The 27,090-nt window shown below is 46.2% G+C and overlaps 1 protein-coding gene across 30 annotated transcripts in view; it reads left to right on the top strand.

Moving 5' to 3' along the window:
* The first annotated feature begins 3,427 nt into the window (after positions 1-3,427).
* MAP4 (microtubule associated protein 4) overlaps positions 3,428-27,090 on the top strand; it is a 2,534,981-nt gene continuing 2,511,318 nt past the window's right edge. For 27 of the 30 annotated variants that reach the window (XM_069645850.1, XM_069645857.1, XM_069645873.1 and 24 more), the window contains exon 1: positions 3,428-3,575. The gene's annotated coding sequence lies outside the window, so the exon portion shown is untranslated. Of the gene's footprint in view, positions 3,576-4,755; positions 4,865-27,090 lie in introns of those variants that run through there. The other 3 variants (XM_069645851.1, XM_069645848.1, XM_069645849.1) reach the window with 2 other exon arrangements.

Raw genomic sequence — 27,090 nt, 5'->3', positions numbered from 1 at the left:
CAAGATTGTATGGCAGCATGTACTATCTGTATCCAAACAAAAATATCGCACCAAAGACCCTCTGGGATACTTGACTCAACCCCCATTACCTAACCGTCCGTGGCAATAAATATTGATAGAGTTTATCATTGACTTACCTTTATCTGCAGGGCAAACAGCCATCAAGGTTACCATCGACATGATGACGAAATTGGCACATTTCCTGTATTTCGTCTACATGGGTTACTGGAAAAGATCCTTTCCAACAGAGGACCTCATTACACCTCAAGGTTTTGGAGAGAGGTCTGTTGCATTTTGGGGATCCAACAAGCCCTCTCTTCAGGGTTCCACCTACAGACCAATGGCTAAACAGAGCGCCTGAACTAGGCACTAGAGCAGTATCTAAGTTGTTTTGTTTCCTCTATGCAAGACAACTGGAATCATCTATTACCCGTGGCAGAATATGGCTACAACTACTCATTACATACGGCTATAGGTATGAGTCCTTTCCATTGCTCCTATGGATTTCATTCATCCTGTATCCATACCACTGGTGAAATCCACGAAATTCCCATTGGTCACGGTCCCGATTACAGACATTCAAGAAGGCCATACGAAGGCTTTAACTGCTCTTTATGGTACTCAAGTTCAAGTCAAGAAATATGCAGACATTAAAAGAAGGACAGAATCATGTCTTCATATAGGGGATGAAGCTTATCGTTTATGTTTGCCACCCTCGTGGTCAAGGATACATCCGGTCTTCCATGGCTCCCAACTCAAACCCCACGTTCAGGACCATTTCAGCAGACTGCAGCAAACAAACCTCCACCGATAGGCACAGCAGATGGACTCAAATATGAGGATTCGGGAATCTGTGATTCTAGGCATTTCTAAGGAAGGTTACAATACCTTCTCAACTAGAAGGGATATGGTCCTGCAGACTGGACTTGGGAACCGGCTTTAGCTGTTCATGCCCCGGATCTTCTCAAACGTTTCCACCGCATTCATCCTTGAAAACCAGGACCGTATCCGTCACAAGGGGGGGTATACTGTCAAGAATCTACGATCATGGAAGTTATGGAACAAATGGAAAAGGAGAACCATTCACTCCTGTCTTGACATGTCACCCATGAATACTCCCAAAATGGCCACTGCATGTGGACACAAGACAAAGCAGCATTTTGTAGACTAGTCCATTAGCTCAGATGGCACTTGCTTTCATGACGCTTTGGGATACACTATGTCAGACTCTGGCCTTTGCAAAGTCCTTGCGCCACCACTTCTTTCAAGGCGCTCCCTTGTGTACTCCCTGTTTCCCGCTTGGGTAGCGGTTCCAGGTATTTTGCCTTGCCCACATGCTCTTTGCGTCTTCTGCCTGCTTTTATCTGTTGCTGTCTGGCCTCAACGCTCCACGCTTGCTGTGTCTTTTCTGCCCTGGTACTCGCTACTGGCGATTCGTTTATTTGCGCTCCTCGCTATCTTGCTTTGTTTTATTATTACCTGCTGTCATCTTCCTTACACGCTCTTTGCGCTTTCCCCATTTTATGCTGGATTTAGTTTCCCTTTTCGTCTGAACATTGGGTTACGTGCTCCTTGCATTAATTCTATGATGAACGTTCTTTCCTGCTGTGAACTACACACTGTGCTCCTTGCTTACTTCTGCCTTTCTGCCACTACCCGCTCCTTGCATTTCATCCGATTGCCGGATTCTACTGCTTACACCTTCTGAAGGATTGCCTTGCCTCCGCTACTTACCTTACATGGATATTGCTGCATTCTCACAACCCTCTGCATCACCTTGTACATCTACGGATAGACCGTCTCTCCTTCAACAAGTGGACCATGCTACTGTTTTTTCACCCCTTTTTGAGGGCTTTACCGATTCTGCACAACCACCTGTTTTCCTTCAGGGGTCTGACAGAGTCGGGGATTTGTATCTTACCATCAAGCTGACAATGGACAACAGAATCCAGGTCAGTGTGCTGAATGTGACCCTGACTCCATGAGCTGCTCGATCAGACGACGGTGTGATCCGGGGCAATTTTACTCACCACGGCTCGTTAGTCCCGGAGCTCGGTCACCCGGTGGCCATCTTGCTCGGGCACATGAGCACCCCCCAATTAAATTATTTGTATTTGGTTAATAAATATACCTGTTGTGTAACCCTGTAGTTTCTTGTCCCGATAGATGAGGGAAGCTCTAAGGAATCAATGTTATTAAATTGGGGTTGCCTGACGCATTAAAAAGAACATGATTAAATAAAGGCAAATTGTGCGCGCCTGGTTTGGGGTGGGTGAAGAGTTCCCCTGAATTAGATATCACCCAATTAAACAATCACTGCGAGCGGAGAAGCATGTTCTGCCAGAAGCCCTACAGGAGTCCGATTTCCACTTTATGCACTGTGCCCCAACTCCATGCAGAGACTGTAATATACAGTGAGATGTCTGGGGGGTGAATGAGTTCACCAACGCATTTCAGTTTCGGACTTGCTTCTGCAGCAGCGCTATCAAGAAACAATTAACCTACAAATTGAGCTACATTCATAGGCATACCTCGGGACTCGCCCGCATTTGGCAGATATCACGCATTCTGGATTTAGTTAACACTAAAGGCTTTGACAACAACCATACATTAATGTTTCTTCCACTTCATCGCCTGTAGTCCCACCAAAAAAAAAAAAGATGACCATGTTTTGCAGCATCGACATCCGGGGATCTCCGATGTGTTCTCTGCGCCGTTCTACAACGGCATTGTGCGATCTTTGACGGAAAATAAATTGACTAGTTGTCTTTTTTACTGTTTAGTTGTTAAACAGCGTTCTGAAACCTTCATCACAGTGATTCTATTTGCTAGTACACATTATTTTTACAATGCATTTTTTTCGTTTGCAGCTCTGAACATCTACGTAATACAAAACCGGACGTGGCTTTCAAGGATGGCAAGACGCTTTCGCAGCGACAGGTGTTGGATGTCTCTTCGATTCTCTGCGATGTCTTGCGGTCTTCTTTTTTTCTCGCCAGTGGTGTTTTGGCAGCGAGGCTTGCCCCTCATTACTCCAATGTAACTGGTTGAAGACGTTATAAATCGTAGTGAGGAGTTCTTGTTCGCAAAAGTTCTAATCTATAAAAGTCTATAACGCCCCGCCCTAAACCTTAGATACTTCTTACTGCATATTAACTTTGGGAATGGTGCGAAAGAAGAAGCTCCCGCCCCCAAATGGTGTTTGATTGGTGAATAGTGTAAGGCTCGGAACCCTTTTGTTGGCTAACACTTTCTGTCAGTCAGCAGCGGTCTTGGGCCGCTTGTCAGAATTGTCCCGCCTATTTGTAGCTTTCGCATCCGTCAGTTGGTTTAAGTCTATTGCCAGTCATTCGAGGGCTTTTGGAGCACGTGCTGTGGGTGGCTTCAGCCCTCTCTGTGAATCGCCTTCCGATTGGTGTAGTTCTTCAAGTCCCACGCCCATGCCATTGGCCTGCTGTTGCTGTCAGTTAGCGTGGCTCTGAGTGGAGGGAGAGGCCTGGCTGAGTTGAAGGTGGCTGAGCTAAGTGGGTAACGGAGGAGGAGCAGAGCCGGGGTAAGAGCTGGGGTCTGCATAGGTAAGCGCTAGAGTAAATGACGTCATGCCATGCCGGTTTATTTGGTATACTGCATTCATATGAACGTGGGCGCAGGTTGACGTCACCTTGCACTGATTTATTCTCGGCAGTGACGACTGTTTGTGTGACGTCACTGCAGTTTTACTTTTGGGGCGTTAACTTATACCGTGTGAGCGACGTCATTGTGCTGATCTATTAGGGTGCGGCTAGAGTGACTCTACCGATCTTATTGATACTTTGGTTAAGGGCTGTGTATAAGACTTCACTCTGCACAGATTTACATTGGGAAGCAGGGGCTGTGCACGTCTTGCTCTGGGTGGGAAGCAGCACTTTGCTTATGTATGTGATTTCCTTTGGCTCACGGTTGAATTTTGTGGCCCTTTGACACTTGTTTCTATTTACAAGCATGGCATTTGCGCTGCAGTCTTAGTGCACGTTCTTCAGAGGGAGGTACATGGTTCCTGATTCTACCCTAGTTGCCAATTTCTGAATCTGAGGTACTCGTGCATGTGCCCAACCGATTTGCTATGCCTCCTTGGATACACAAACGTGCCAACATTCAGAAATGCGCCGTTTTGCAAGATGACATTTTGTACTTGCCAATTTGGTTGCATTTGGCTGATGTATATTTTGGAGCTACCCAAGTTAATAAACCTGAAAAACCACGTCTATTAAAATAAATAAAGTGAGTCTGTATACTGTCATGTCGTGCATGCGTCAGGACACCATGCATCTCTCTCTATATGGCCCAACATTGCTTCCCCAATAGTACCCCAGTTTTGGATTCTTGCCGTTCATAATGTTATGTTCGGTTGAACCAGTGCCTGCTGTTTGCAGTCTCAGACGCCCCGCATATCACCAGTGCCTGCTGCTGTCTCAGACGCCCCCCATGTGTATCTGTACTACATCTCCCATAATCTGCAGTCGGCTGCTGGGAGCGTTGCAGCGCAGGCCACTGCCGCATGGCTCTGGGGTGGGGCTCTGCAAACAGAAGACGATATCTTTCGTTTTTTTATGGTTACCACTGCTTTAACAGACCGTCGCTCGTATGTCGCATCTGTTGGAGAACTCTTGTGGAGGGGCACGCCGTTTGAGTAATTAAATCTTCCTCCCAAATAAAGGCGAAGTTCCAGCTGGGCCCCTCTCAGCAATAATGTATAATTGATCTCGTCCCCTGACGTTGTTGGCCTCTTGCTCCTTGGGGACTTTGCTCAGGCCTATCTGTTGTTGCACCATCGCGTTGTAAGGGCCTCCTGATGTTTAAAGGAGACATCTCCTTCTGTTAACAGGTTTGTAGCGGTATCAACAATGTGTGTGCTGATCATTCTGGGATCAGACATGGTTGGATTAAGGGAGTGGCGTTTACTTCGGCTCCTAGGAGACAGGGACAAGTGAAGTATGGAATACTATCAGTGAGCTTGTCTGTGATTTCTCTCGCACGGAAATATTCAATGATCTCGCCTGACGAAAAGGGGTAGCAGGGTCTAGTGTGGGCGCATGGTTTTCTTATCTATTGTATGTTAAGCACCCGCCTCTACTGCTACTGCCTTTAGGCGCTTGAATTTACTGTGAACTCGCAGAAATAAAAAATACACTCGCAGGTTTCAGGAAGGCAGACTATTGTAGCAACCAACTTCTGTCGGGTGCAAGTAGGGCAAGATGGTAGCTTAAATAAACATAAAAAAAGAATGTATTCAAGAATGACAATTGTGTTTTGCCTTGGTGTGTTCAAGCTCACTGGTGGTTTATTTATGTATGTGTTTATTTATTGTGCGTTTGTAAGACGCACATCAAAGTGTTTCAAAGCACCCACAGGGCAAACTGGGAGGAAACATGGGAGCAAAAGGCAAATAGAATAAAAATGATGAACAAGAAAGAGGCGGTCATACTATGCCTTGTGAGCATTCAGAACGTGCAAGGGCAGAGAGAGGGAGAAGGGACAAGGGAAAGGTTCAAGTGCCAGAGGTTCCACAGATGGAAGTGCTAGGGAGTCGGTTGCATGTAACAGTTACTTGCCTGGAAGAGATCACTTGGCGATAATATAAGTGCAGGCCTGTGAGAACACAGGCCAGTGGATGCTAAGGCAAGTGCTGGGGAGGGCTGAAGGCGATTGGCCAGGACCCCGAAGGATACATAAGGGCCCCAACCACCAATCTCAGTGACTGTGGTGTTTGAAGCACGAGATGGGGAAGGAAGAGCTGAAGAAGTCTTGAGGAGTTCAGGAATTTGAGGAGATCCGGCTCAAGACGGAGAAGAAGGGGGAGGCTGTTCCAGAGGAAGGAGCTAGCCGAGGAGAGCGGTTGTCCACCAGCTCGCTGCTTAGAGAAGCGCTTGACAAGCAGAGAGTTGGAGCTGGTGGAACATAAAGATTTGGAGGCAGAGTATTTGTTGAGAGCAAGTTGTAGATGGAGTGGTCCCTGGCCCCAGAAAGCCTTATGGATGATGCAGAGGGATTTGATTTGTTCCTTGCAGGAACTGGGAGCCAGTGGAGAGGTTTTAAGGCTGGAGAGATGCAGTCCCTGGGCTTGAGGCCAAGGATACATCTCACAGCCCTATCATGGATAAGCTGGAAGGGACAGAGAGAGGAAGAGGGTAAATTAAGGAAGAGGCTGTTGCTGTAGTCCAGCCTAGAGAGTACCAGAGCTCTAGAGAAATTGAGCTTCTGGGGAAAAGTGAAGAAAGGAAGGAGACCTCTGAGGAGGTTGAGTTCAAAATGGGCCTTCTTGGCAAGGTTCAAGGATGTGAGGGAGGAAAGAGAGAGGAGTCAAAGATGACGACAATGTTTCTGGCTTCAGGTGCAGGGGAAGGGGGAGAGCCCATAGTGGGTGGCCAGAGTGAAGAGAGGAAAGGGGGAGTAGGAGTGCCAATAGGAAGGATCTGTGTCTTACTGGCATTGAGGCAGAGATCATTAGAGGCATTCCAGGACTGGATAGCAGATACAGTCAGGAATGGTAGAGGAAGTAGGGAGGGGGTCAGAGGGAAGAGTTGGGCGTCGTCTGCAGAAGTGAGGGGGAACGTGGACTTAAGGGTGAGCAAGAGGAGTGAGAGAGACGTTAAAGACCCATGGTGAGAGGTTGGAGCCCTGGGGAACGCTGCAGGTGGTGATGGAGGTTGGCGAGGAGAAAGAGCCCAGGATGACCTGGGAGGGATGGTCAGTGAGGTAGGTCAACCAGTCCAGTGCCCGCTCCAAGGTAACCAAGGGTATTGTGGAGCTATTTCTATGAGGATGGAGTCGTCGACTGTGTCAAATGCAGAGCAGAGATCCAGTACAACGAGAACAGCTGGAGAGTCAGTGTCAAGAGATGCGAGCACCTCTTCACGGGTGTTCAGAAGAGCAGTTTCTGTGTCGCTGGATGCTCGGAATCCAGATTGATGGTCGTGTAGGCAACCAATGAGCTCAGTATGCTAGGTCAGTTTGGGGGGGGGGGAGAGACCAGTTTCTCAAGTAGTGTCCCAAGGAAGAGAGTGATAGAGATGGGGCGGTAGTTGGCTGGAATCGAAGTGTCAGTGGATGGCTTTTTCAGGAGGGGGCGCAAAAGGGATGGCTTGAGGGAAGAGGGGGGGAAACCCGGTAGCAAGAGCAATCAGCAAGTGCGTGGGCAACGGAGCCGATGTTGTCCTTAATAGTTCTGGAAGAACAGGGGGAAACCTGTTTGGGGGAGACCTTCACAGAGCGGAGAACCCTAGTGACCTCGTCCTATGTAATAGGTGAAAAGAAAGGCTGAGGGAGGATGGCAGGCCAGGGGAGCCAAGGGGAGGGAGAAGGAGAGGAAGAGAGAGTGCTCAGGATGTCCTGAGTTTTTGCAGTGAAGTGGGTGGCCAATGCAACGTAGAGGGCCTGAGATGGAAGAGGAGAGGTGGAAACTGCCGAAGGATTGGCTAGTTCACTGTAGATTTTAAAGAGTTCAGTTGTTTTGTTGAATGCTCCAGAGAAGCGAGCCTGGATGTGGGCCCTTTTCTTGGCACAAATAGACGATATTGCGTTTGTCAGAAGATGAGCTTGAGATCTGCCCGTTCTGTTCCGCAGCTCTGCATTTGCCCTTCAGAGCTTCTAGATCAGAGGCGTACCAAGTGTTGTGCTTGGTGGCATGTTTCCGTCGGATCCTTGTGACTGGGGCAAGAATGTCGAGACTGTTAGTGATGACGAGATGGAGGTTGCTGAGAGTAGTGTCAGAGGTAATCTGCAGTGGGAGGAGAGGGTGGGATGAAGGTGGATGCAAAGGCAGCAACTAATACTAGTTTCATCGGGTGGATGTCTGTGAACGAGGTTGGCGGAGCCGTGGGAGGTGTGGACAGAGGGCAGAGAGGACCCAGGTGAGGGGAGAGGAGGGAGTGGGTTGTAGGTCATATGGTCGAAAACAAAAGGATCGAATGCCTTTTGATCGACAGTAAAATGATCGAAAAAAAGGTTGATTTGTTTATTTATTTTTTTTTATATGGGGGATTCCCCCCAACGACCCTTTTTCTTTATTAAAAACATTTTTTACTAACCCAAACTAAAAAATATATATATAAATAAAAAAATGCGACTTTTTTTTTCCCCGACCATTTGACTGTCGATCAAATGGTCATTAGATCCTTTGTTTTCGACCATTTGACTGGACACCGAGGGAGTGGTCTGACCAGGGAAGCTGGGTGGCGAGTGGGGAGGAGAACAAAAGATAAGTGTGGATACAGGCATCAAGAGAATGTCTAGCTGAGTGGGTAGGGCCAGAGGGGAGAATGGCGACGGAGAGCGAGGTGCAGAGGTCACAGAAGAGAGTGGACGCCGTGATTGAGGAGTCGAGGTTGATGTTGAAGTCACCCAGTAGAAGGAGTTTGGAGGAAGATGTCAGGAGACGGGAGGAGAAATAAGCCCATTCTGAGAGGAACAGGGTGATGCAGCCGGGGGGCCCATAGATAGTGGAAATGGTCAGGGTGGAAGTAGGATAGATGACCAGCTTGCAGACCAGGCTCTCGACGGAGGTGTATGGCTGGGTGGTTATGAGGGAAGAAGAGAGCCAGTCGGGGAAGATGAAGGCAACCCCACGTCAGCATGGCTAGGGCGAGGCTTGGAGATGATCTTGTAGCCATTGGGGAGAAGGGAGTCAAAAGCAGTGACTTAGCTGGCATTGAACCATGTCTCGGTAATAGCGAGTATATCGAGGTCAGTCTTCGAGAAGGAGCGAGGAGTAACAGGAGGAGGAGGAGGAGTAACGGGAGGAGGAGGAGTAACGGGAGGAGGAACGGGAGGAGGAGTAACGGGAGGAGGAGTAACGGGAGGAGGAGTAACGGGAGGAGGAGTAACGGGAGGAGGAGGATACAGCCTTGCTTGAGCCCAATGGATGTTCCAATTGGTTCTGTAGTTCTGCCATCGACTGAAATTTTAATTTTATAGGAAGTATTAGTGTGGAGTTTAATGAACCAATAAAGTAACACTGAAGGGATTCCCATGGTTCTCATTTTATTCCTCAAAAGATTACGTACTACGTTATCGAACGCTGACGTCATATCTATCATGGCTATGTAAACAGATTGGGAGTTCTTTCTTCTTTTGCCATCTATCATCTATCATATAAGCCATTATAGCGGCATTCAAAGAAGTGCTCATTCCCTTCCTAAAGCCTGTTTGATATTTCGAATACATGTCGTTTTCCTCTATGAATTTTTCAATTTCATGTAGGAGGAGAATAGCGAACAGTTTTGCATCCGTGTCAATCAGAGAGATGGGTCTGTAGTTCTGCGGAAGAGTAGAGTCGCCCTTTTTAAAATCGGGACAATGTTCGCAATAATCCATGTAGGGGGGAATAAAGCCAGTATTGATAATGAAATCAAATTTGTTTTTCAAAAATCCTGCCCAAAACTCAGGATCAGCTTTGTAGAGACAAGGGGGAATGCCATCGGGACCTGCAGATTTGGAATAAGATAATCTTGAGATGGCCCATTTAAGATCTTTCAGAGACCATTCCAAACGGGGAATCGTACTATAACATAGCTGTACATTTGGGACCGCCTCAAATTTGGTTGGAATGTGAAATTTAGCTGTTATATAGTCCTGCTATACTTGGTCAGATATACAGTTATAAGTAGCCAATGCAGAGCGTTTGTCAACACTCTTAATTGTGTGTCAGATTACTCGAGTGTCATGTGATGTTATGGCTTTTATGAGGTCACAATTCTCCCTGGTAAATTTAATGATGCGAGCATGTCTGAGATTCTACTTATCAGAATTTGTAGCCGCTTGTTTCGGCAATGCAGTACTCCCAGGGGGGTTGTTTTGAGTTGTCTTAATGCCTTATTGTTTTTCTCTTTTTAAGAGCTTGCAAGTAAAATCAAAGGGATGGGGATGGTCGGCCATGATATACCTTTTGCTAATCAATTCTGTGTAGGAGTTAATCATTAACATTTCATTATTAGTTTTTGGATGGCCGAGTACTTGTATCTCATGCGAAACGTGCTTAACAAATTGTAGGCACAAACCATGATTCCATCTAATGGAAATTTGAGGGCGATCAACCTGTACTAAAGCCAAGGTTGGCTCGAAGGCCAATAGTTCACATTCCAAGTTCAGCGTGCAGGAAATCCGTGCATGGTCACTAGCTAATATTCAACTGGTCTGTAGAGGTGTTATGAGCGAGGCAAGGATTCGGGTAGTGTATATGTAATCTATTGTTGAAACTTTAGTTCCTCGTGACCAAGTAATTTGTGACCAAGTAATTTGTGATTTCTTGTCCACACTTACAACCATACCCATGTCCCAGTCACCAAGTAACTCTGAGACATTCGCACCCCTTCCACGTGATAAATGAGAAGATTTAGCAATTCCACTCTCACTCAGGTCTCTACAATCACAGTTAAAGTCCCCACCGATGAAAATTTCTAAAGACAGATGTTTGCTGGATATGTTTTCTAAACAATCGTCAAGTTCATCCAGCATTGCATCAATCGTAACACCGGCAGGATTCCAGTATAAAGATATTATTAGAAATGGAGGGAATTTTGATAAGTTGGTTTCTACTAATACACCCAGTAAGCTCGCCGATTCCCATATCACTTTGACTGTAAGTTGACGGAATTGTTAATTGCAATTGCAAGGCCCCCACTCGGTCGGCCTTCAAGAGACCTCTTGGCAAGCATGCAATGTGTGGTGTACCCTGGAATAGCAAAGGAACACATTTTTCATTGTTTCCTGTAAAATTAGAATCGTTGGTTGATTCTCAGGCATTGTTGAGGAGTACCAACCCCTGAAGTTGGCATAGCCACATGAGTTCCATGAGAGGACGTTTAAGCGAGTCTTTTCAGGCTGCTATGAGGTAGAAGATTTGATTTTCGTCCCCAGGATGGCAGTGATCAATGGTTCAAGCCATGGGATCCCTGTTGTCGTGGCTACCTGATTAGAAGCGCGTGCAATTCAGTCAGTATTAAGATTAGATATCTGAGCATTCTCGCCAGGCGCCGATGTCTTAGCAAGCGCAGGGTTGATATGTGCCAAGAAATCGACCGCAGTTGATTCTAATTCGAAAGTGGCTAGGTTAAGTCCTTGATTTTTAAATTTTTTTTTTTATCTCTTCACGATTAAACCAAAGGAATTTCAAAAAAGTCTCCGAGCTAAGATAACATATAGCTCTGCAGTTGTTAGTCTGAGCTATGGATACTCTCAAAATGCCCTCTGATTTTATCATTCTCAATTGAGGAACGCGTGAAAATAAAGCCAAAATAAAAGAGCGATTAATGCGCCTTCCTGCAGTAGTGGTCATATCGCCTTCAAGGCCAACAAGGTAAAGTTTCTTTTATCTACTTCAATTAAATTCTCCCGATTTTTCTTTTCAATTCATGAGGGGAGACTAGTTTCTACCCTAACCATTTGCTCTGGGTTGGATGGAAATTGATTAATAAGCTTTTCAACATTCGAGGATCCCTCGTTTAAAGCCTTTCTCAGGATTTCAAGTGTACCATGATGGGTGTTCTTAGAGATTTTCTATTCAAAACTAGAGAGAGGAATCGTTTCCACTTTGTCAATCTTCGGTGGAACAGATGATACTAACTTCGTTAATGTTTCGGTATTAAACATGCCATCTTGAATGGCTTTCCTCAATATTTCAGTTGAATCCTGATGGGTCTTAACTGGGTCCTCATTACTGTTTTCAGGCAGAAATCTACTCCGTGCAGGACCATGTATAGAAATACGATTTGGAGCAGAGGTAGTTTTTATCGCTTCACTCTGTCAGGATATTCGTTTTGGATAAGGTAGTGAGTCCCATCATCACCTCGTTAGATGGAGGGGGGATCTTTTCCTTGGCATTTAAAGGTCTTATTAAGTTAGATTTGCCGTTCGATTTCTACATGGGCCATTTTGCCCTTACCATTAAACGTGTTTGAGATTTTAGCATTGCTAGACACATTCATTTTCAAAGGAGTCTCTGAACAGCATGATGTCGCAAAACACGCAGCGCTATATAATTTTTTCAAGGGCAATTTGGAATCAGTAATGGTTTTGTAATTAGAACTAGATTGTTCAAGTATAGGATCTTTCCTAGTCGTACAACTTCTTCCCGAAATCGGAAAGTAGCTGTTTAAATAGGGAGAGGGGCCTTTTTAGTCGCTTTACCCTCTACTTCAATGACTCTTATTTCAGCGATATCCACAGCCGGTTGGAGTATCTGAGCAAAATGAGAGGCAATTATGAGATTCATTGCCTCTACTGATGCTTTAAGTTCTTTTATTTCGTGAGTGCAATTACACGTTGTAGGGGTAGAAGGGATAACTGGCGGGGAGGTAGGCAATGAGCCTACCTCATCTCTCAATTGGATGCCTTTTTCCAATTGAGAAGAAGCCAAATTAATGGAATGACTGTTGATATATCTTATCATATCAGCAGCGATTTTAAACCCTTCCATCTTATCCATTTGGGAGCATAGATGGTGTAAGGTCACTTTAACATTCTTTAGCTCCAAGTGTGTCAAATCGTGTCCCTTATCCAGTAAATCAAGTATTTTTATGATCACTGGAAAAGTACACGGAGATTGGGCGTCTTTCTCGATAGTGTGATTAGAGCCCCCTGATAGTTCGATTTGGGAGGGCCTAATAAAAACATCAGCCGAGTCAGAGGAATATGATAAACAAGGTGGCAACACCTCATGATTAATATCCTGATGGTAGTCTCTATCGGGCTCATTTACAGGACTTTGATCGCGTAACAGATGAGAGTTTTCCAAATGGTGCATTTTTGAAGGGCCGCAGACGAGCAGGGTTAGTGTGCCAATAGCACGAGACACCTGGTCATCTAGGGCAACCATGTTTTTTTTATAGTAAAATCGTGCTGTTCGTTGAGAAGTTGATTGATCAATGGAGATTCGGAACAGCTTCCGTAAACATCATCTGGGTGCCGCCCTGCAGAGCTGTTTGTCTTTCTATGACGTGATAGAGAAGCTGAGAAAGGAGTAGATGGTATGCTCTTTTCAGTGGCATGAATCATGGCCGCATGTGATGAAAAAGTTGAGCGGGCATTGATCTCCCCAGTAATACCTGAAGTTATTACTTCTGAGGTGGAGGGTTCAATATAGGAAGTGCGACCATTACAAACAAGCGCATCTATACTAGTAGATGGTAGAGTAAGCGCACCCAGCTCGTTGCATTTACTCCGCAGTCCCCCCGTCATGGCTCAAAGTGCCGTAAAGTTTTCAAAATGTCAGTAACCAACGCCGATTAATTAGTTGTTGTCAATGAGAGGTTAGTGACTTGGCTTAGATGGAGTGTGAACGTACACAAAGGTAGACCAACGTACGTGCTAGCCAGCAAACAGAGTTCTCAATATACAAACGAAAATGGGGAAAGCACTCGCCGTACAGTGACCAGCTTGTGAGCCTCTTCTAATGCTAATTGCGCCTTATGCAAGGAGTCGTGCATAAAGAATGGACGACAAATCGACAGACTACCTTGCCCTTACAGTAATCTTTACGGTTTATCACCCCCTTCTATTCTGCTAAGAACCTTCCGCACTGCACCCTGGTTGTCGCTTATCGAACAGCCAACAGTACTTTCGTACTTCCTTGGGTGCGCGCGCAGGGTGCGCAGGAAGCTGCGTATTTAACTGTTCCTGATGGGCGGGTTTAGATCATCACGTGATCGAGGGATCCGGATTCTAGGGTGAAAACAAAGAACGGGCTTCAATAATCACTGTCAGAAGGGGCGGTTCCACAAACTACGCAGACTACACAAACTACACAGTACATACGGGAACGTTCATTCCAAGTGCTTATATTAGCACAACAATGTTCATGAATTTTCGTGGATATTTAATTTCTTAAAGGTCCAGCAGGCTTTTAATCCAAAAACGGTGCTTCATTCAAAACACTCCTGTTTGGATTTCACTAGTCATGGTTTCCCTGGAATGAAAGTCTGAGCAGTGGGAGAGGGGACCGGAGGGACGGGGGGCTGGGATGGTGTACGATCGTCTTGTCAGTGAGGGGGTGTCGGGCGGACAAGATTTTGTCCCGGTGTGCTGCTGCGAACGTGGTGGTTTTGGTGGATAAGAGTGTTGTGTTAGAGTCCGTGTTTCTGTGTGCCTATTGCTCAAATAGAGTGTAAGAGGGTTTCATGAGGAGGAAGGGAAGAGCCAAGTTTCGAGGGCCTTTCTGAATGCCAAGTGATTGTCAATATTGCGATGTGCAGGGGCAGGGAGTTCCAGATGATCAGTGCTTGGACGGAGAAGGAGGATCCGCCCAGTTCTGGTGTAGTTGTAATGTGGGACAACTAGGAGAGATGCTGTGCCAGATCAAAGTGTCCTTGAAGGGTGATGGCGAGTGACTGTCTGGAGGATTTGCAGGCCGGTGTTGTGCATGGCCCGGTGAGGGATTCACATGTCTTTTAAAGGTAGTGCGTCTAGACCTGAGGAGGCATCCTTTCAGGATAAAGCAGAGCATTCCTACAGTTTGAAAAACGTTTGTTTATTGTCACTTCTCTCCCCCTGCAGACTGTTGAGGGATATATCAACAGGATGTGCGAGTGTGGGGTAGTCGGTTGATGCCCAGTATATGCAGTCTCAGTGGGCAATGATTCTCTCTAATCATCATACACAAACAATAGCACTTTCCCCAGTCAGTTGAGCACTTAAATCTGTCTCCTTGCAACAAATAAGTAATCCATTCTAATGCTGTGAAATTCCAAACCTTAGTACACCAGTCTTGTTCGCAAGGGGGTTCCTTCACTCTCCAGTGTTGAGCTATAACCGAAAGTGCTGCCAGATTGAGGATCGTGTATGCCTTAGTCCTGGGCTTCGGCCATGATCTGTCTTCGGGAGCCCCCAATCGTAATACACATTCTTTGACACCTCACCTAGTCTGAGTGGCAAGCATTTGCACCATATTGTCATTAATGGCTTTCCAAAAGTCTAACACTTCGTGCAGCTTCACCATATATGAACCCAATCAGCCCGTCCCCCCACATTTGCACAAGCACTCCTGTGGTGATTTCACGCTCATTGAATGCAGCCACGCTGACGTGTAATGCCACTGAGTCATAATCGTATACCAAATTTCTCTTGCTGCATGTCCCACGTGTGCTTTGGGATGTCCCGCCATAACTGTTCCCAAAGTTCTGGATCTACGGTCTCCCCTACTGCCCGGTCCCATCTATTCATGTATGCATTCTGTGGCCAGGGGGCATTATCTATCAGAAGTTTATGAATAGTGGAGACCAGCTTCCTGTCTCCCTGACTGATGAGGTATTTCTCAAAATGCATGAGGCATCTGGTTGCGGCCACTTTGTTACTGGGGGCTAGGAGCAAGCCAAAGAGCTTTAGGTACTGTAGCCTATCCCTTTCTCTCAATCCCACCTCCAATTTGCATTGCTCAAATGATTTAGCACTTTGAACCTGCAACATGTCCCCCACCTTCATGCACTCCATGGCCTTCCACTGGAAAATGCGCCCCACACCATCCCTGGGGAGAATTGGTGATTGTGGAAAAGTGGGTAAACGGGGAGGGAAATTATGTTATACCATACAAGTGTACTGCTTTGTCCCATGTGTCTGCCAACAATCCAGTGATGGCGCTTTTGTGCACATTTTGTGGCCTGTCCCCTCTAGGCAGCCACAGGACTTCACTTAGAGGGGTGCCCGTCAACGCTCTGTCCACACGCACCTATATTTCTTTTGGGGTTCCCTAGAAACTAGTCTTTAATAATCCTCAACTGTGCTGCTATGTAGTAGAGGTGGACATTTGGTAGCCCCAGTCCCCCTTTGTGTAGTGACACCATGAGTGTCTTCAATGCGACCTGCGGGGCCTTATTGTTGCACACAAATGTTATGAGCATCTGATTCAGCACTGAAACAACTGCTGAGGAATAGGGATGAGGAGTGCTTGAAAATAGTACAGGATCCTAGGTTGGATCACCATCTTAATGGTATTGATTTTCCCGAGCCACGAAACTGACAAGGGACCCCGATTGCGCAGTTGCGTTTTGATGGATTCCAGTAGGGGGGTGATAGTTCACCCCGTACAGCCCTGCTAATGTTTGGGTGAGCATCATCCCTAATAGTTTGATGCCTTGTGCTGCCCATTGGAACGAGGTGCCTTATTTCGCCTGCGTCAAGGTGTCCCCGGTGATTAACCGGTTTAGAATTTTTGATTTTTGTTATGTTAAACTTCCATCCCGCCACCTCCCCAAATTTCTCCATCTCCCATACCTTTTCTGGGAGGGAATGCTCCCGGTCTGTGAGTGTGAGGAGCATGTCGTTCGCTAAGTCCATCACCCTATGGTCTTTGTCCCCAAATGGGATCCCCCGGATTGATCCCTGTGATCTAATCCTAGTAAGGAATGGTTTTAAGTGGATTGCATATAGAAGTGGCGCTAGGGGGAAGCCCTGTTTGATGCTACGTCCCAGCCGAATGTGCTGGGATAGTTGACCATTGATTAGAAGACGTGCAGTTGAGCTATTATAGTTAGCCTGAATTATTGCAGGAATGATGCCCCCTTGTCTCCATGCTTTGAAACAGGAAGGGCCATTGGATGCTGTCAAATGCTTTTTCTGTGTCAAGTGAGAGGAGGACTGCTGGCGAACCCTTCATCCCTATTTTCTCAATTATGTGGCACACCCTCTTCATTTTATGGGACGTTTGCTGCTGTTTGATAAATCCCAATAGGTCAGGGTGTATTCATTTTAGAAGGACTTCTTCCATCCTGTTTGCCAAGACTTTCGTGTATAACTTTGTGCAATGGGCCTGTTGGACCCACATAGCGAGGGGTCTTTGGCAGGTTTTGGGAAGAGGACCAATTTTGCTTCTTCCATTGTGGGAGTAATGGGGTCTGGGTTGTCGAACGTGTCAGTTGAGTTATGTAGGGGCCAATTGTTTCTGGAATGTTTTTTTATAAAACACAGCCAGATTTCCATCCTGGCGGAGTGTTTAATGAGCAGAAGCTCCCCGAGTGCTCTAAGAACCTCTTGCATGGTGCTACCAGCCTTGAGTTGCTCTCGATCGCCTGGGGAGATCTTCTGCAATGGAAGATCTCCCCAGGCCTCCTCCTGGCATGATCGGGCCATCTGAGGAATACAGGGAGGAGTAAAATGCAAGTAATTGTTCCATAATATCCCGTCTCGCGGTCACCTTAGCTCCCTGGAGGGTTATCTCATGAATAATTTGTGATGCCTCTTTGCCTCAACTGGCATGCCAGCAGCCTGTCTGCTTTATTCGCATTCACATAATATCTGTAGTGCAGATGCAGCAGCCCTTTTCTCTGCTTTCCTAGTGTGAAGCAGGTCAAGCTTGCCCCTGAGGTTTCTGTACGTTTACGTTTCGTCCCTGCATCTGTTTCCATTTTGCACATTATTTCTTCGAGCTCTTGCTCTAGGTCTATTTCTAGCACCGTAACTAGTTTTGCCCTTGCTGCCTGCATCGATATGAGGTCATCCCTAAGAGCCCCATTTGTGACGCTCCAACACCTCTGAAGAGGCGTTACAGTGCGAAGAATTCTGGATTCCATCACGTCCCTCAGTACCTTATTGGCGAGCACCCCTTGGGGAAACAACCACTTCCATAGCCCTCTCTAATCTGTTGGCAGGTCAATCGTGATTGTCGGGAGGGCATGATCGGATAAGTGGATGGCACTGATGCTCCAATCCCTAATACTACCTAACAGGGATATCGAGGCCCGTATGTAATCCTATACAGGAGAAAGATTTATGTAAGTGTGAGTAGAAGGAAATCCCTCCTAGGACCCCTTCAATGACATTCAGGTGTCTTTCAGAGCCAAATGATCAATTTTCACACCGAGCTCGGTTGGGGAGGGAGAGGGTTGCCCATGGTAGTTGCTCGTACGTCTATCACTCTGTGGCTCCCAGGCCAGGTTGAAATCCCCAATTAGCAGGATTTCCTCTTGCCCAAAAGCCTCCAAGTTTGCTTGGGTTGCCCTGATGAAGCCATCTTGCCCAGAGTTGGGGGCATATATGGTCGTAATCGTGAGCAATGTCAACACACTTTGCAAAGTAAGGACTAGGTACCGCCCTTGGCTATCCTCCCGTGAGTCCAGGACCCAAATAGTCGCATGCAAGCAAATTGCAATGAGCACCCCCGCACCCATCCCCTGGGCATTATAGTGAAACAGGTGTGTGTATTGCTGCAGTTTAAATCGATGCCGGTCTTGTGTCCTTGTGTCCTAGTGTGGGTCTCTTGGGAGGCTACAATGTCTGGCTCTGGGCTCTGTTCTGGAGGAATCTGTCCACCTTCTCTTTTAGTAGGGGAATTTAACCCCCTAACGTTAAGTGTTGGGCACTTGAAATCGTGAGCTGGGAGTTCTGCTTAACTTCCCCCCCACACTGCGCTTTCCGCTATTACCACCACCCATGCCACGCCCTACCTGTAACCCCAACTTTAGTCCAACTCCTCCCCCACCCTACCCATAACCACAACTGTCTTTGTCCCCCCCACTTCTTCTGGCAGATTCCGTATGCAGATGTTGGATCTCCAATATCTATTTTTTAAATCGCATTGGAGTTCTAGGTTGTGGGAGATCCTGACCAGGTCCACAAGTGTCTCTTCAATTTTCCTGTTGTCCTCCGCTATTTCCTGCAGCGCTCTTCCCATTGTCTGTCTGCTCTCCCAGTGTTGTGACATCTTTTTTCAAATTATGGATTGCTAGTTTAACTTCGGTCGTAAGCATCGCAAACTGAGTCTGGAAGGAGGCTGAGAGCTTATTTTGGAAGTCATTAACCGTCCTCTAGGTCTGTTTTGTATTCATGGCGGTCGTGTTGCTGTGTCGGCGAGCATCTTCCTGCTCATGATCTAGTACTGTGGGTGAGGTGGCATTGGGGTACCCGCCCAGCAGTGGTGTAGGGTTCCCTCCCTTGATGCTGCTGATGGGTGTCGGCTGTGGGTGTATCCCGACACTTGCCTCCTAGCATTAGGCGTTGTTCCTCATGTCCCCCCGGTGGGTGCGCCTGGTGGTCGGCAGTGGTAGGTGCCTCTGTCCTGTTTCAACTGGAACTACGTGGAATCCACCAAAGCATGACTCCCACCCGGGGCCTGGGTCGCTCCTCCCCTTTACGTTGTCTTTGCTGATGTAGGGCTCCAAGTTAGGGTGGGCTGCCTATATTGGTAGGGAGGTAGATAGTCCCTGACTTATACGGTCCGTAAGAGCTCCCACTGCTCACCTCTCCTCTGGGAGTTCCCCCCCGCCTGGCCTTGACTGTGGTGGTGTTCATGATCGTGATGCTTGTCGTGCAGATTGGATCTGCTTGAATAGTCAGGCTGCCTGTGATCACCTCCCAGGGGTGCACCCTGTGTTCGGAGATACTGCTGGTGGCCTCTCCACTGGTGCAACCTACTCCGTAGCATGTGGGACACCCCTATGCCCTGGGGTTCTCCCAGCTACACCCTCTGCCTGATCACCACTTTTCCCAGGGAGTCACTGTCGTCAGTCACCTTCGCTAGGCGGATCATCAGCTGGCAGGCAGGGTACTTGGTGCGTTCCATCTTTGCTAGTATCTGACAAATGCTGTTTCTCTCTTGTAAGAAACCCCAAGGTAAAAACCAGGTCACTGTGCACGGTTTATTCTTTTTTTATTTGAAAGAAAATTATTTGTATCTCTGGTTTATTAAAACCTTTATACGAAAATGACATACATCAACTGTATCACATTACAATCCATCCGTTGTTTAATACAATCATGGTTTAGCTTAACTTAATGCATACTACTTGGAATTCATTTTTTTCGCTGTCAACATTATTCACTTTCTTTTCCAAATTCCCCTTCCCAAATGGCCAACTCTCTCGTCACTCCTTTGTAAATTTCCTTAATTAAGTGCAGTGATTTACTTATGGTTGTTGCCTACCAATAACTGGAGCCAAAACTCCTTCGAGCACAAATTAATTTGCCGAAACAAGCAAAACCCCATGCAAATCTACCAAAATATTGATAAGATAAAGAACGTTTATATGAGGAATATAAAATTTGTGTTCCCAAGTCTCTAAAATTCCTTGCACTTTACAAAGGCGACAACCACTCAATTTCTTTACCAAACCTCTTCCGGGATCCCAGGTCTCCAATGTGGGTGATTTAGAATTGTATGCAGTATCACTTTCTTACTATTGACTAAGGAGTGTATCGATTTCAACTGCAGCTCCAGCTGCATAGCTACCAGCAGTGTGTACTTCGGGTGTCCCAAAATTCCTTTCCACACCAAACCTTTGATGATATCCAAGTCTTTGTTCCTGGAGTATCTACTACTTCAGCACCATATAGTAGTGATGGTGTGCACATATACCTTGATCTCCTTTGTGAAGGTGGGCACAGTCAATGTATGCCCCACCCTGACCAAAAGCCCCCTGGAAAGAGGCGATTGGGGGGATCCCCCACTACAAGTGGGGAGAGACTGATGAGACTATTCACTAGCGTTTCCACCACCAGCCTTCAAACTCAAGCCACACATGGCCGAAAGGTAAACACGGGTACTACGTCTACCCACTCACATTAAAACGCCCCCACCTTTTTGTTTTGTATGGTATTTGAGAGAAAACGTACATCAATCCGAAGGCCATGTCTTATCCCATTCCTCCGTGTTCCAAGCTTCTCTCGCTGGCAACCGTGACCCAAAACCAAAAATGGCATCCTTTTGAGTGAGATGCCAACAGTACCCCCTCCGGATTGTTGTAGCAATCCGTAACACTGTTTCATCAGAACTGAACTTGCCAATGCTAGGCAATGGCTACCTGTTGAGGCAATACTCTGCTGGCATATGCCATCCAAACTCTGCCAGTGTTGCCAAATGTTTTGCATGTGCCGAATGCTTTTAATCTGTCTCGATGGAGTAGGTTCTGGTGTAAGATTGTCACTCTGCCAATAAGTAGATATAGAAAAGTCCCTGGGGACCCCGACATATGCTGCGTTGTAAGCTTTCCTTTTTGAGGTGCTGGTGTTTGGAGTGTGTACACTGTCCTCATATCCAATGCCAACTGATGTCCTCTGTACTGTTTCGGTACCGTAATGGAAATGGAGCAGAGGTGGTCCACCAGCTTACTGTAACCTCTTCGACTGGCTTCTTCTTCATCAAGTGAATGACTTGCGGAAGCATTCTCCTATTCCTGTTGTTCAGAGGCAGCACAGTGTGCCTCCCCCTTCAAACTGGGGAATAGTGCAGTTGCACACACCCTAACCAGATCAGGCTGATGGTCCAGGAGACTTGCACATATTCTGTACAAGTGTTGCCAGCAATCTAAGATGCCCCTCTCTGAACAGTCCCCTACTACCGTGCAGCTGGTGTCACTGTTGCTACACTATGTGTGGGTACTGTAAGGAAGGCATGGTATCAACAGTAAGACAGACACAAGTGACAACAGTTCAAGGTGGTTTCTTGAACTTCAAAAAGGGTTTGAAAAACGCCTATCTAATCCTAAATCTACAGATGGGAGCAAGCTACGACCATCAAATAAGAACTCGGTCCTAGTAGTGTCTAGTGAAAATAAAAGGGCCTATACTAATAAACCTATTTCCAGTCCTTACCTCTAAATGCAAATAGTGTGGAAAATGGTGTTTACGAGAAAGGAAGAAGTGGTCACAAAATTATGTCAGGATGTTGGCCTCCCTTCCCTACGTTTTCAACGTGGGATAAGGCGGTACACTCTAGCTTGGCACAGTCTCTGGCTTCTCTAGCACGAGGATACAGTTCAGTCATTGGCATCATGGCATTCCGTGCCCACGTCTCTTTGCCTTTCAAAGTCTCTTCTTTCAGAGGGCCTGATGCGACAAACAAACATTAACTTATTTTCCTCTCTGGATTTCACAAGTACTCAATTTTTCAGGTGATTCTCCATTCACCTTGGATCCCCCTCAGCCGGGCTCAGATCCTCTTTACACAATGTTCAATTAGTCTCCCTCCGCAGGGCTCAGTCTTTTTCAATGTAACTTTCTTTGCGCTACTAACATCGAAGACTTTCGATTGTGCATGGGATTTTGCTTGACCCTTTGTAGGACCACTTCGACTTACAATTCTTTATCACTCTTTCGCTTTTGCCACCTCAGTTGGATACCTTACAGAGACTTTAGAATGAGCATGCATGCGCTGCAGGACCACTCTGTCCAAGGTATCGTATCTTGGCTTCAAGGTTCAATCACTCATCTGTGGTTTAATTTTGGCTTGCGTTGATTATCACATACGCTTCATACACTGTTCGCTTCAGCGTTCACTATACAATGATGCTGCTTGCAACCTTGCCTTCAACACAGATCGGTCTGGTACAAGGCATAAAATAAGCGGCACCGATATTTGCGATATAATAATGCCGGTTTGCTGTGAATTTTAATAATCCTGTAGCAGTTACTAAGATGATTTTCCACCAAAAAAAAAAAGATTGTGCCTTTTATTATACTGCCTGCCTCTGTGCACAGCGTGCACTGCAGACGAGGCAGGCAGAAGCACCCGGGCTGGGCTCAAAACATTGTATCAATGTTATGAGCCCAGCCCGAGTGCGACGTCATCCCGACGTGAGAGGAGGATCTCCGCCCCCCCCCACTCTCACACTCCAGCTTCAACTTTGAAGAGGTAAGGAGGCCGAGGGAGTCGGAGTGCTAGGGAGGCTTGGGTGGGGAGTCGGGCCCTTTTCATCAATTAATGGGTGCTGGGTGTAAGTGGCTGATGATAAAATGTCTCCCGCCCGTTCGGGAGAAATATTATTCTCAGCCACTTGCTAACACCAGACCCCGCCATAATAACGCAGCAGGCTGCGTTATTACGGCGGGTGCTGGGTGTTCGAGAGCATCGGCTCACGCAGCCTGCACTATTCAAACAGTCTGTCACAAAAGGAATGAATTTCCATTTGCAACTATGAGCCACTTTTTTCATTGGTGCCCGAGACAATGTTATGGGCCAGTCCAACCCTGTCCATGCTTGCCTCCCTAGTGGGTGGTACCTTTCTTTTCAAATGTGCAACCGGGCCCGAGTGTATTGGTAAGTGCTACCAATTTCATAGATGTATCAGAACCCAGGTGCATGAAGATTTTCCCAGAATTGCTCAGTTTGGTTAACAGAATAAGCCAAGTAGTAGGTATTGCAAAAGACCACATCAATTGGTTGAAGTTAGAAATTGTGATTGTGTTTCAAATGATTGCAACATGCCCCACAATTAAAACGTGTTCTAGTGGGTATGGGGCAAGGACTGTGGGTTTTGGGCACCCAGGTAAGGTTCATCATGTTAGAGGCCCCATAGAACATTTATGAAAAATACACTTACTATCAAGTATCAGGACGGTCAATGTTTGGGAGGCTAAGCATTAAAACCAAAAGACCACTTTTATTTATTTATTTTTTTTACCAAGATCATAAAAGTTGTTCAAGATTACAGCTGTGATTAACACATGTCTAGAGTTTACATGGCTGACAGTTTACCACTTGGAACATGTTGGGAGGCTGCAGAGACTGAGACCATCAGGAAAAGAGTTGTGGCTGAAGATCTCAATCTTTGCAAATGGGGAAGCTGGAATTGTCTTGGGTTTCAGATGCTACACATTGCGCAGTACTGAACATTTGGGGCAGCTTATGGTGTCAAGGTAGAAATCTGCAATCGCTGGGTATTGCTTGTTCAGTTTTTGTTTTGGCTGAGTTCATGAGTGTGTAGGGGACCTTTCCCTTCTGTGTTCTTTTGGCTGAAAGTTGACCAAGCCGAGTTCGAATGTGTATGCGATTTATAAAAATGTGCGTTATGCAAAGTAGTTTGTTTCCTTCCTGCAGAGCATTCATCTAGTTTGGTTTGTGACTGGCCCTTAAAAGTTGGTCAGGCACACCGTGACTGGATCAAAGCTCCTGTCGCTCATATAGCAAGGCAGTGAGGTGCCATTGCTAGGTGCATTCTCAAGGTGTCTGGCTATCAATATTTAATGTATTTAATCTCTAGTTTATAACCAATGACATTCCCCTTATCTACACAGCCAAATCTTGACTTGGCCCCTCTCAGTGCATGGGCTTGGCAGGGCCAGAATGAATAATGTTGAGCATGTCACAATGTTTAAATGCCTGACCCGGTCTATTAATGGCACCAAACCTCTAGTAGACCCTCATGGAGCCATCCATTACAATGTGTAGGGCGCAATTCTGCAAATCTCTCCTGGAAAGATTACAAGTATCGGAATTAATTTATACCTTATTATTTCTACATTTTAGAACCGTTGTCCACCTAACAGGTCTGACCTGGACAGCATTGTTCTCTCGTTGCATCCCTTCTGACCTAAGCACCTTAAAAATCTACTTGATCAATAACCAACCTTCAAGGATCCAAGAAACCCAATGCCAGGGTAGGATAAAAGTAGAAATACGCGGAGTGACCCAGAGCACACATGGGCTCCATCTGTCATCCATTGGGGGTTGAGAAGATGCATGCCGATGAGCTATGCAACATTAGTATTCCCATTAATTCTGCGCTGACGGCCAACTACGTTTTTCTGGGAATTGTACACCAATGTATGGCATGGAGTTCCTACAATAATCTGAAGTAGTCGGGCTGCGTAGTCTTTAGGGAAGCCCTAGAAAACTGTCTTCTTCCCAATGCAGGTATACCATTTTCCTCCAAGGGCAATAACTGTATTTTCTAATTAAGTTTAATGAATTTATCTGATTTCTATATAGAATCCCTTCAGAAAATCAGACTTCATGTATGGCTGTAGCAATCAAGGATTGCAGGCTTCTAAAGCATCTATAGCTGGACGGTCTGTTGATTGTATTGCACACACAGTCTTTAATTGATGTCTTGTTAACAATATGAAGGACGCAGCACTGTGCTGCAATACTGACTGCATGACCCAGCCACACACCCTTGAACTGAAAAATGTTCTTAGAGCTTTATTTGTTTGGCCACATTCATGCAGCACACATTTACATTTTACAGACATTGCACTGATGTTATACTTCAGAGGTACATAGAAATAAATAATTTCTGCATTCTTGCTAATTCTATATCTTGGGGTACAACTACTTCTGGTGACATTCAATATTAGTACAAAATTGCTAATCAAATTAGTTCATTTGCTAATCCCAAAAATTTTAATTAGCTAAATTTGCTAATCAATTTTTGAAAACTAATTAATTTATGCCTTGTGGTATCAGTCTCCCCAACTCACCGGCTGTGCTGACTTCACTGGCACTGCTTTGTTGTAGGAAGCAAGGACAGTACCACACCGGCAAGCAATTCTCCCTGCCTTGACTATCGACGCGTGAGACCCCCATGTACCTCTGACACAATGCAGGATTCTTCAGCCTTGTTTTCTAGTCTTACGTTTTCTATTCTCAATAGTTCATGAAAGTAACTGTTCCTTGTCGAGAAGGTCAAGGGTACTTCCCTCCTTGCAATCTCCTTATCTTGGAACTGCTGTTTCCTTGTGTGCTTAGCATCGCTCAGAGTGTGGTCTGGTGATCTGCCTTTTATCCATCTGGGGAAGCGTAACTGAAGTCTCAGTGTGTTTAATGCTCATTAACTGCCTGACCATTGTATTGGGACATGTCGGGTATATGGCTCGGGTGGTAGTCTGTTTTTTTCTCATATCGAGCTGTCTGTGAGAAAGTGTTAATGTTGGGAAAGGGCGGGGGGGCATCCTTTGTCCCACTCCCGGAAGACCCCATCACCCAGGTGATCCTCCCGCACTGTTCCACCCTCACGAACTGGATCCAAAAACCATTGCCGTGTCCTGGTCACCTGGATGACTAATCCCAGGGGACTAGCGGGTGAGACACCTTCAGGTTTCTCACAGTACCCTACCTGAACCTTTGCTGGGCAGGTCTTTTAAATAGGTCAACCCCTATCTTATCTGCCACCCTAAAAGAGCCTCTTCTGTTGCTCATCCCCTTCCCTGGTCTAGCGTGCCCAGCTGAGCGAGAGAAAAAAGCCAAAGGTGGTGGTTTTTCTCTTTTCCTCAACAGTTTCCTTTGTGTTTAAGGAGAAGAGGCATCTCCTTTTTGTTTGGAAAGCAGCGTTTATCGCCAGATTCCTCCTAATCCTTACTTGACTTTCATGCATGAATTGTGGACATATTCTGTATGTGTTGGCATATAAAAATTGGAAAAGGCATCTGCCTGCTTGCTGACGTATTTGCCTGGAAGGCTGCGTCCCTCCAAGACTAGCAGGAACATACCAAGTTGTCTGCATCTTTAATATTGTATTTACTGGAAGTTGGGGTGGGTTCATTCTGCCTGCACAGTTTACACCGCTCTGGTGGCCTCTACCGCTTAAGCCCAGCTGATGCGGGAACAGGGTCATCCCATGAAAACTTGAGCCACTATAATTCGATGCGCTGCAGATGGAGTGCAGCCACATCCTTACCTGCACCCCTTTACCATATTCCTTTGGAATGTTCCTTATGTCTGAATTCTGAAGGGCCAACTGTAAAGACTTCCTTGTGTTTATTAAGGAGGCTTTAGTATTTATATTAAGGTGTGTGTATAGCTGTAGGGGCCCCAACCAGTGCACCCCCTCTTTGTCTCCACCAGAAAGGGCATAGACTTGCGAGCTCAGCAGGCGTTTAATCAGGGTCTTCTGTGCCTAACCCTTGTAGAACCTGTTGGTAGGGTGATCAGTTCATCCTCTCCTCACCCTCCACCGTACCAGAAGAGTACCAAGCTCAGTTGAAGTCTGCATACATCAGACTTAGTTTAAAAAGCCCAGAGCTGACCCATATGACCCACTTAGCTATCAGCCTCACTCAAACACTCCTTGGTAACGTCTTGAAAAATTCATATACCGTCAACTCCAGGATTTTGTTGAAACAAACCAACTCCTGAATAAGGCACAGCACAGATTTAAACCTTCTCGGGAGTACAGTATCTGCTCTGCTCCACCCGGAATACACTAAAAACAATACAGATGAAAACTGTGTGCTCATTCTCCTAGACATCTCAGCCACTTTTGACACAATCGTGAGTTCCTCCTGAAAATGTTTGTATTAAACGGCTCAGCACTGGATCACCTCCTTCCTCAAGGGTAGAACAGAAGCCCCTATCATGGGGGGGCCCTACAATTCCCAGCCTTGCCCACTTAGAGTGCCCCAAGGATCCACACTCGC

The sequence above is a fragment of the Ambystoma mexicanum genome, chromosome 2p (genome assembly GCF_040938575.1).
Source record: "Ambystoma mexicanum isolate Mex_15411 chromosome 2p, UKY_AmexF1_1, whole genome shotgun sequence".
In the NCBI taxonomy this organism is placed as follows: Eukaryota; Metazoa; Chordata; class Amphibia; order Caudata; family Ambystomatidae; genus Ambystoma; species Ambystoma mexicanum.
This window is presented reverse-complemented; position numbering and strand designations above follow the sequence as displayed.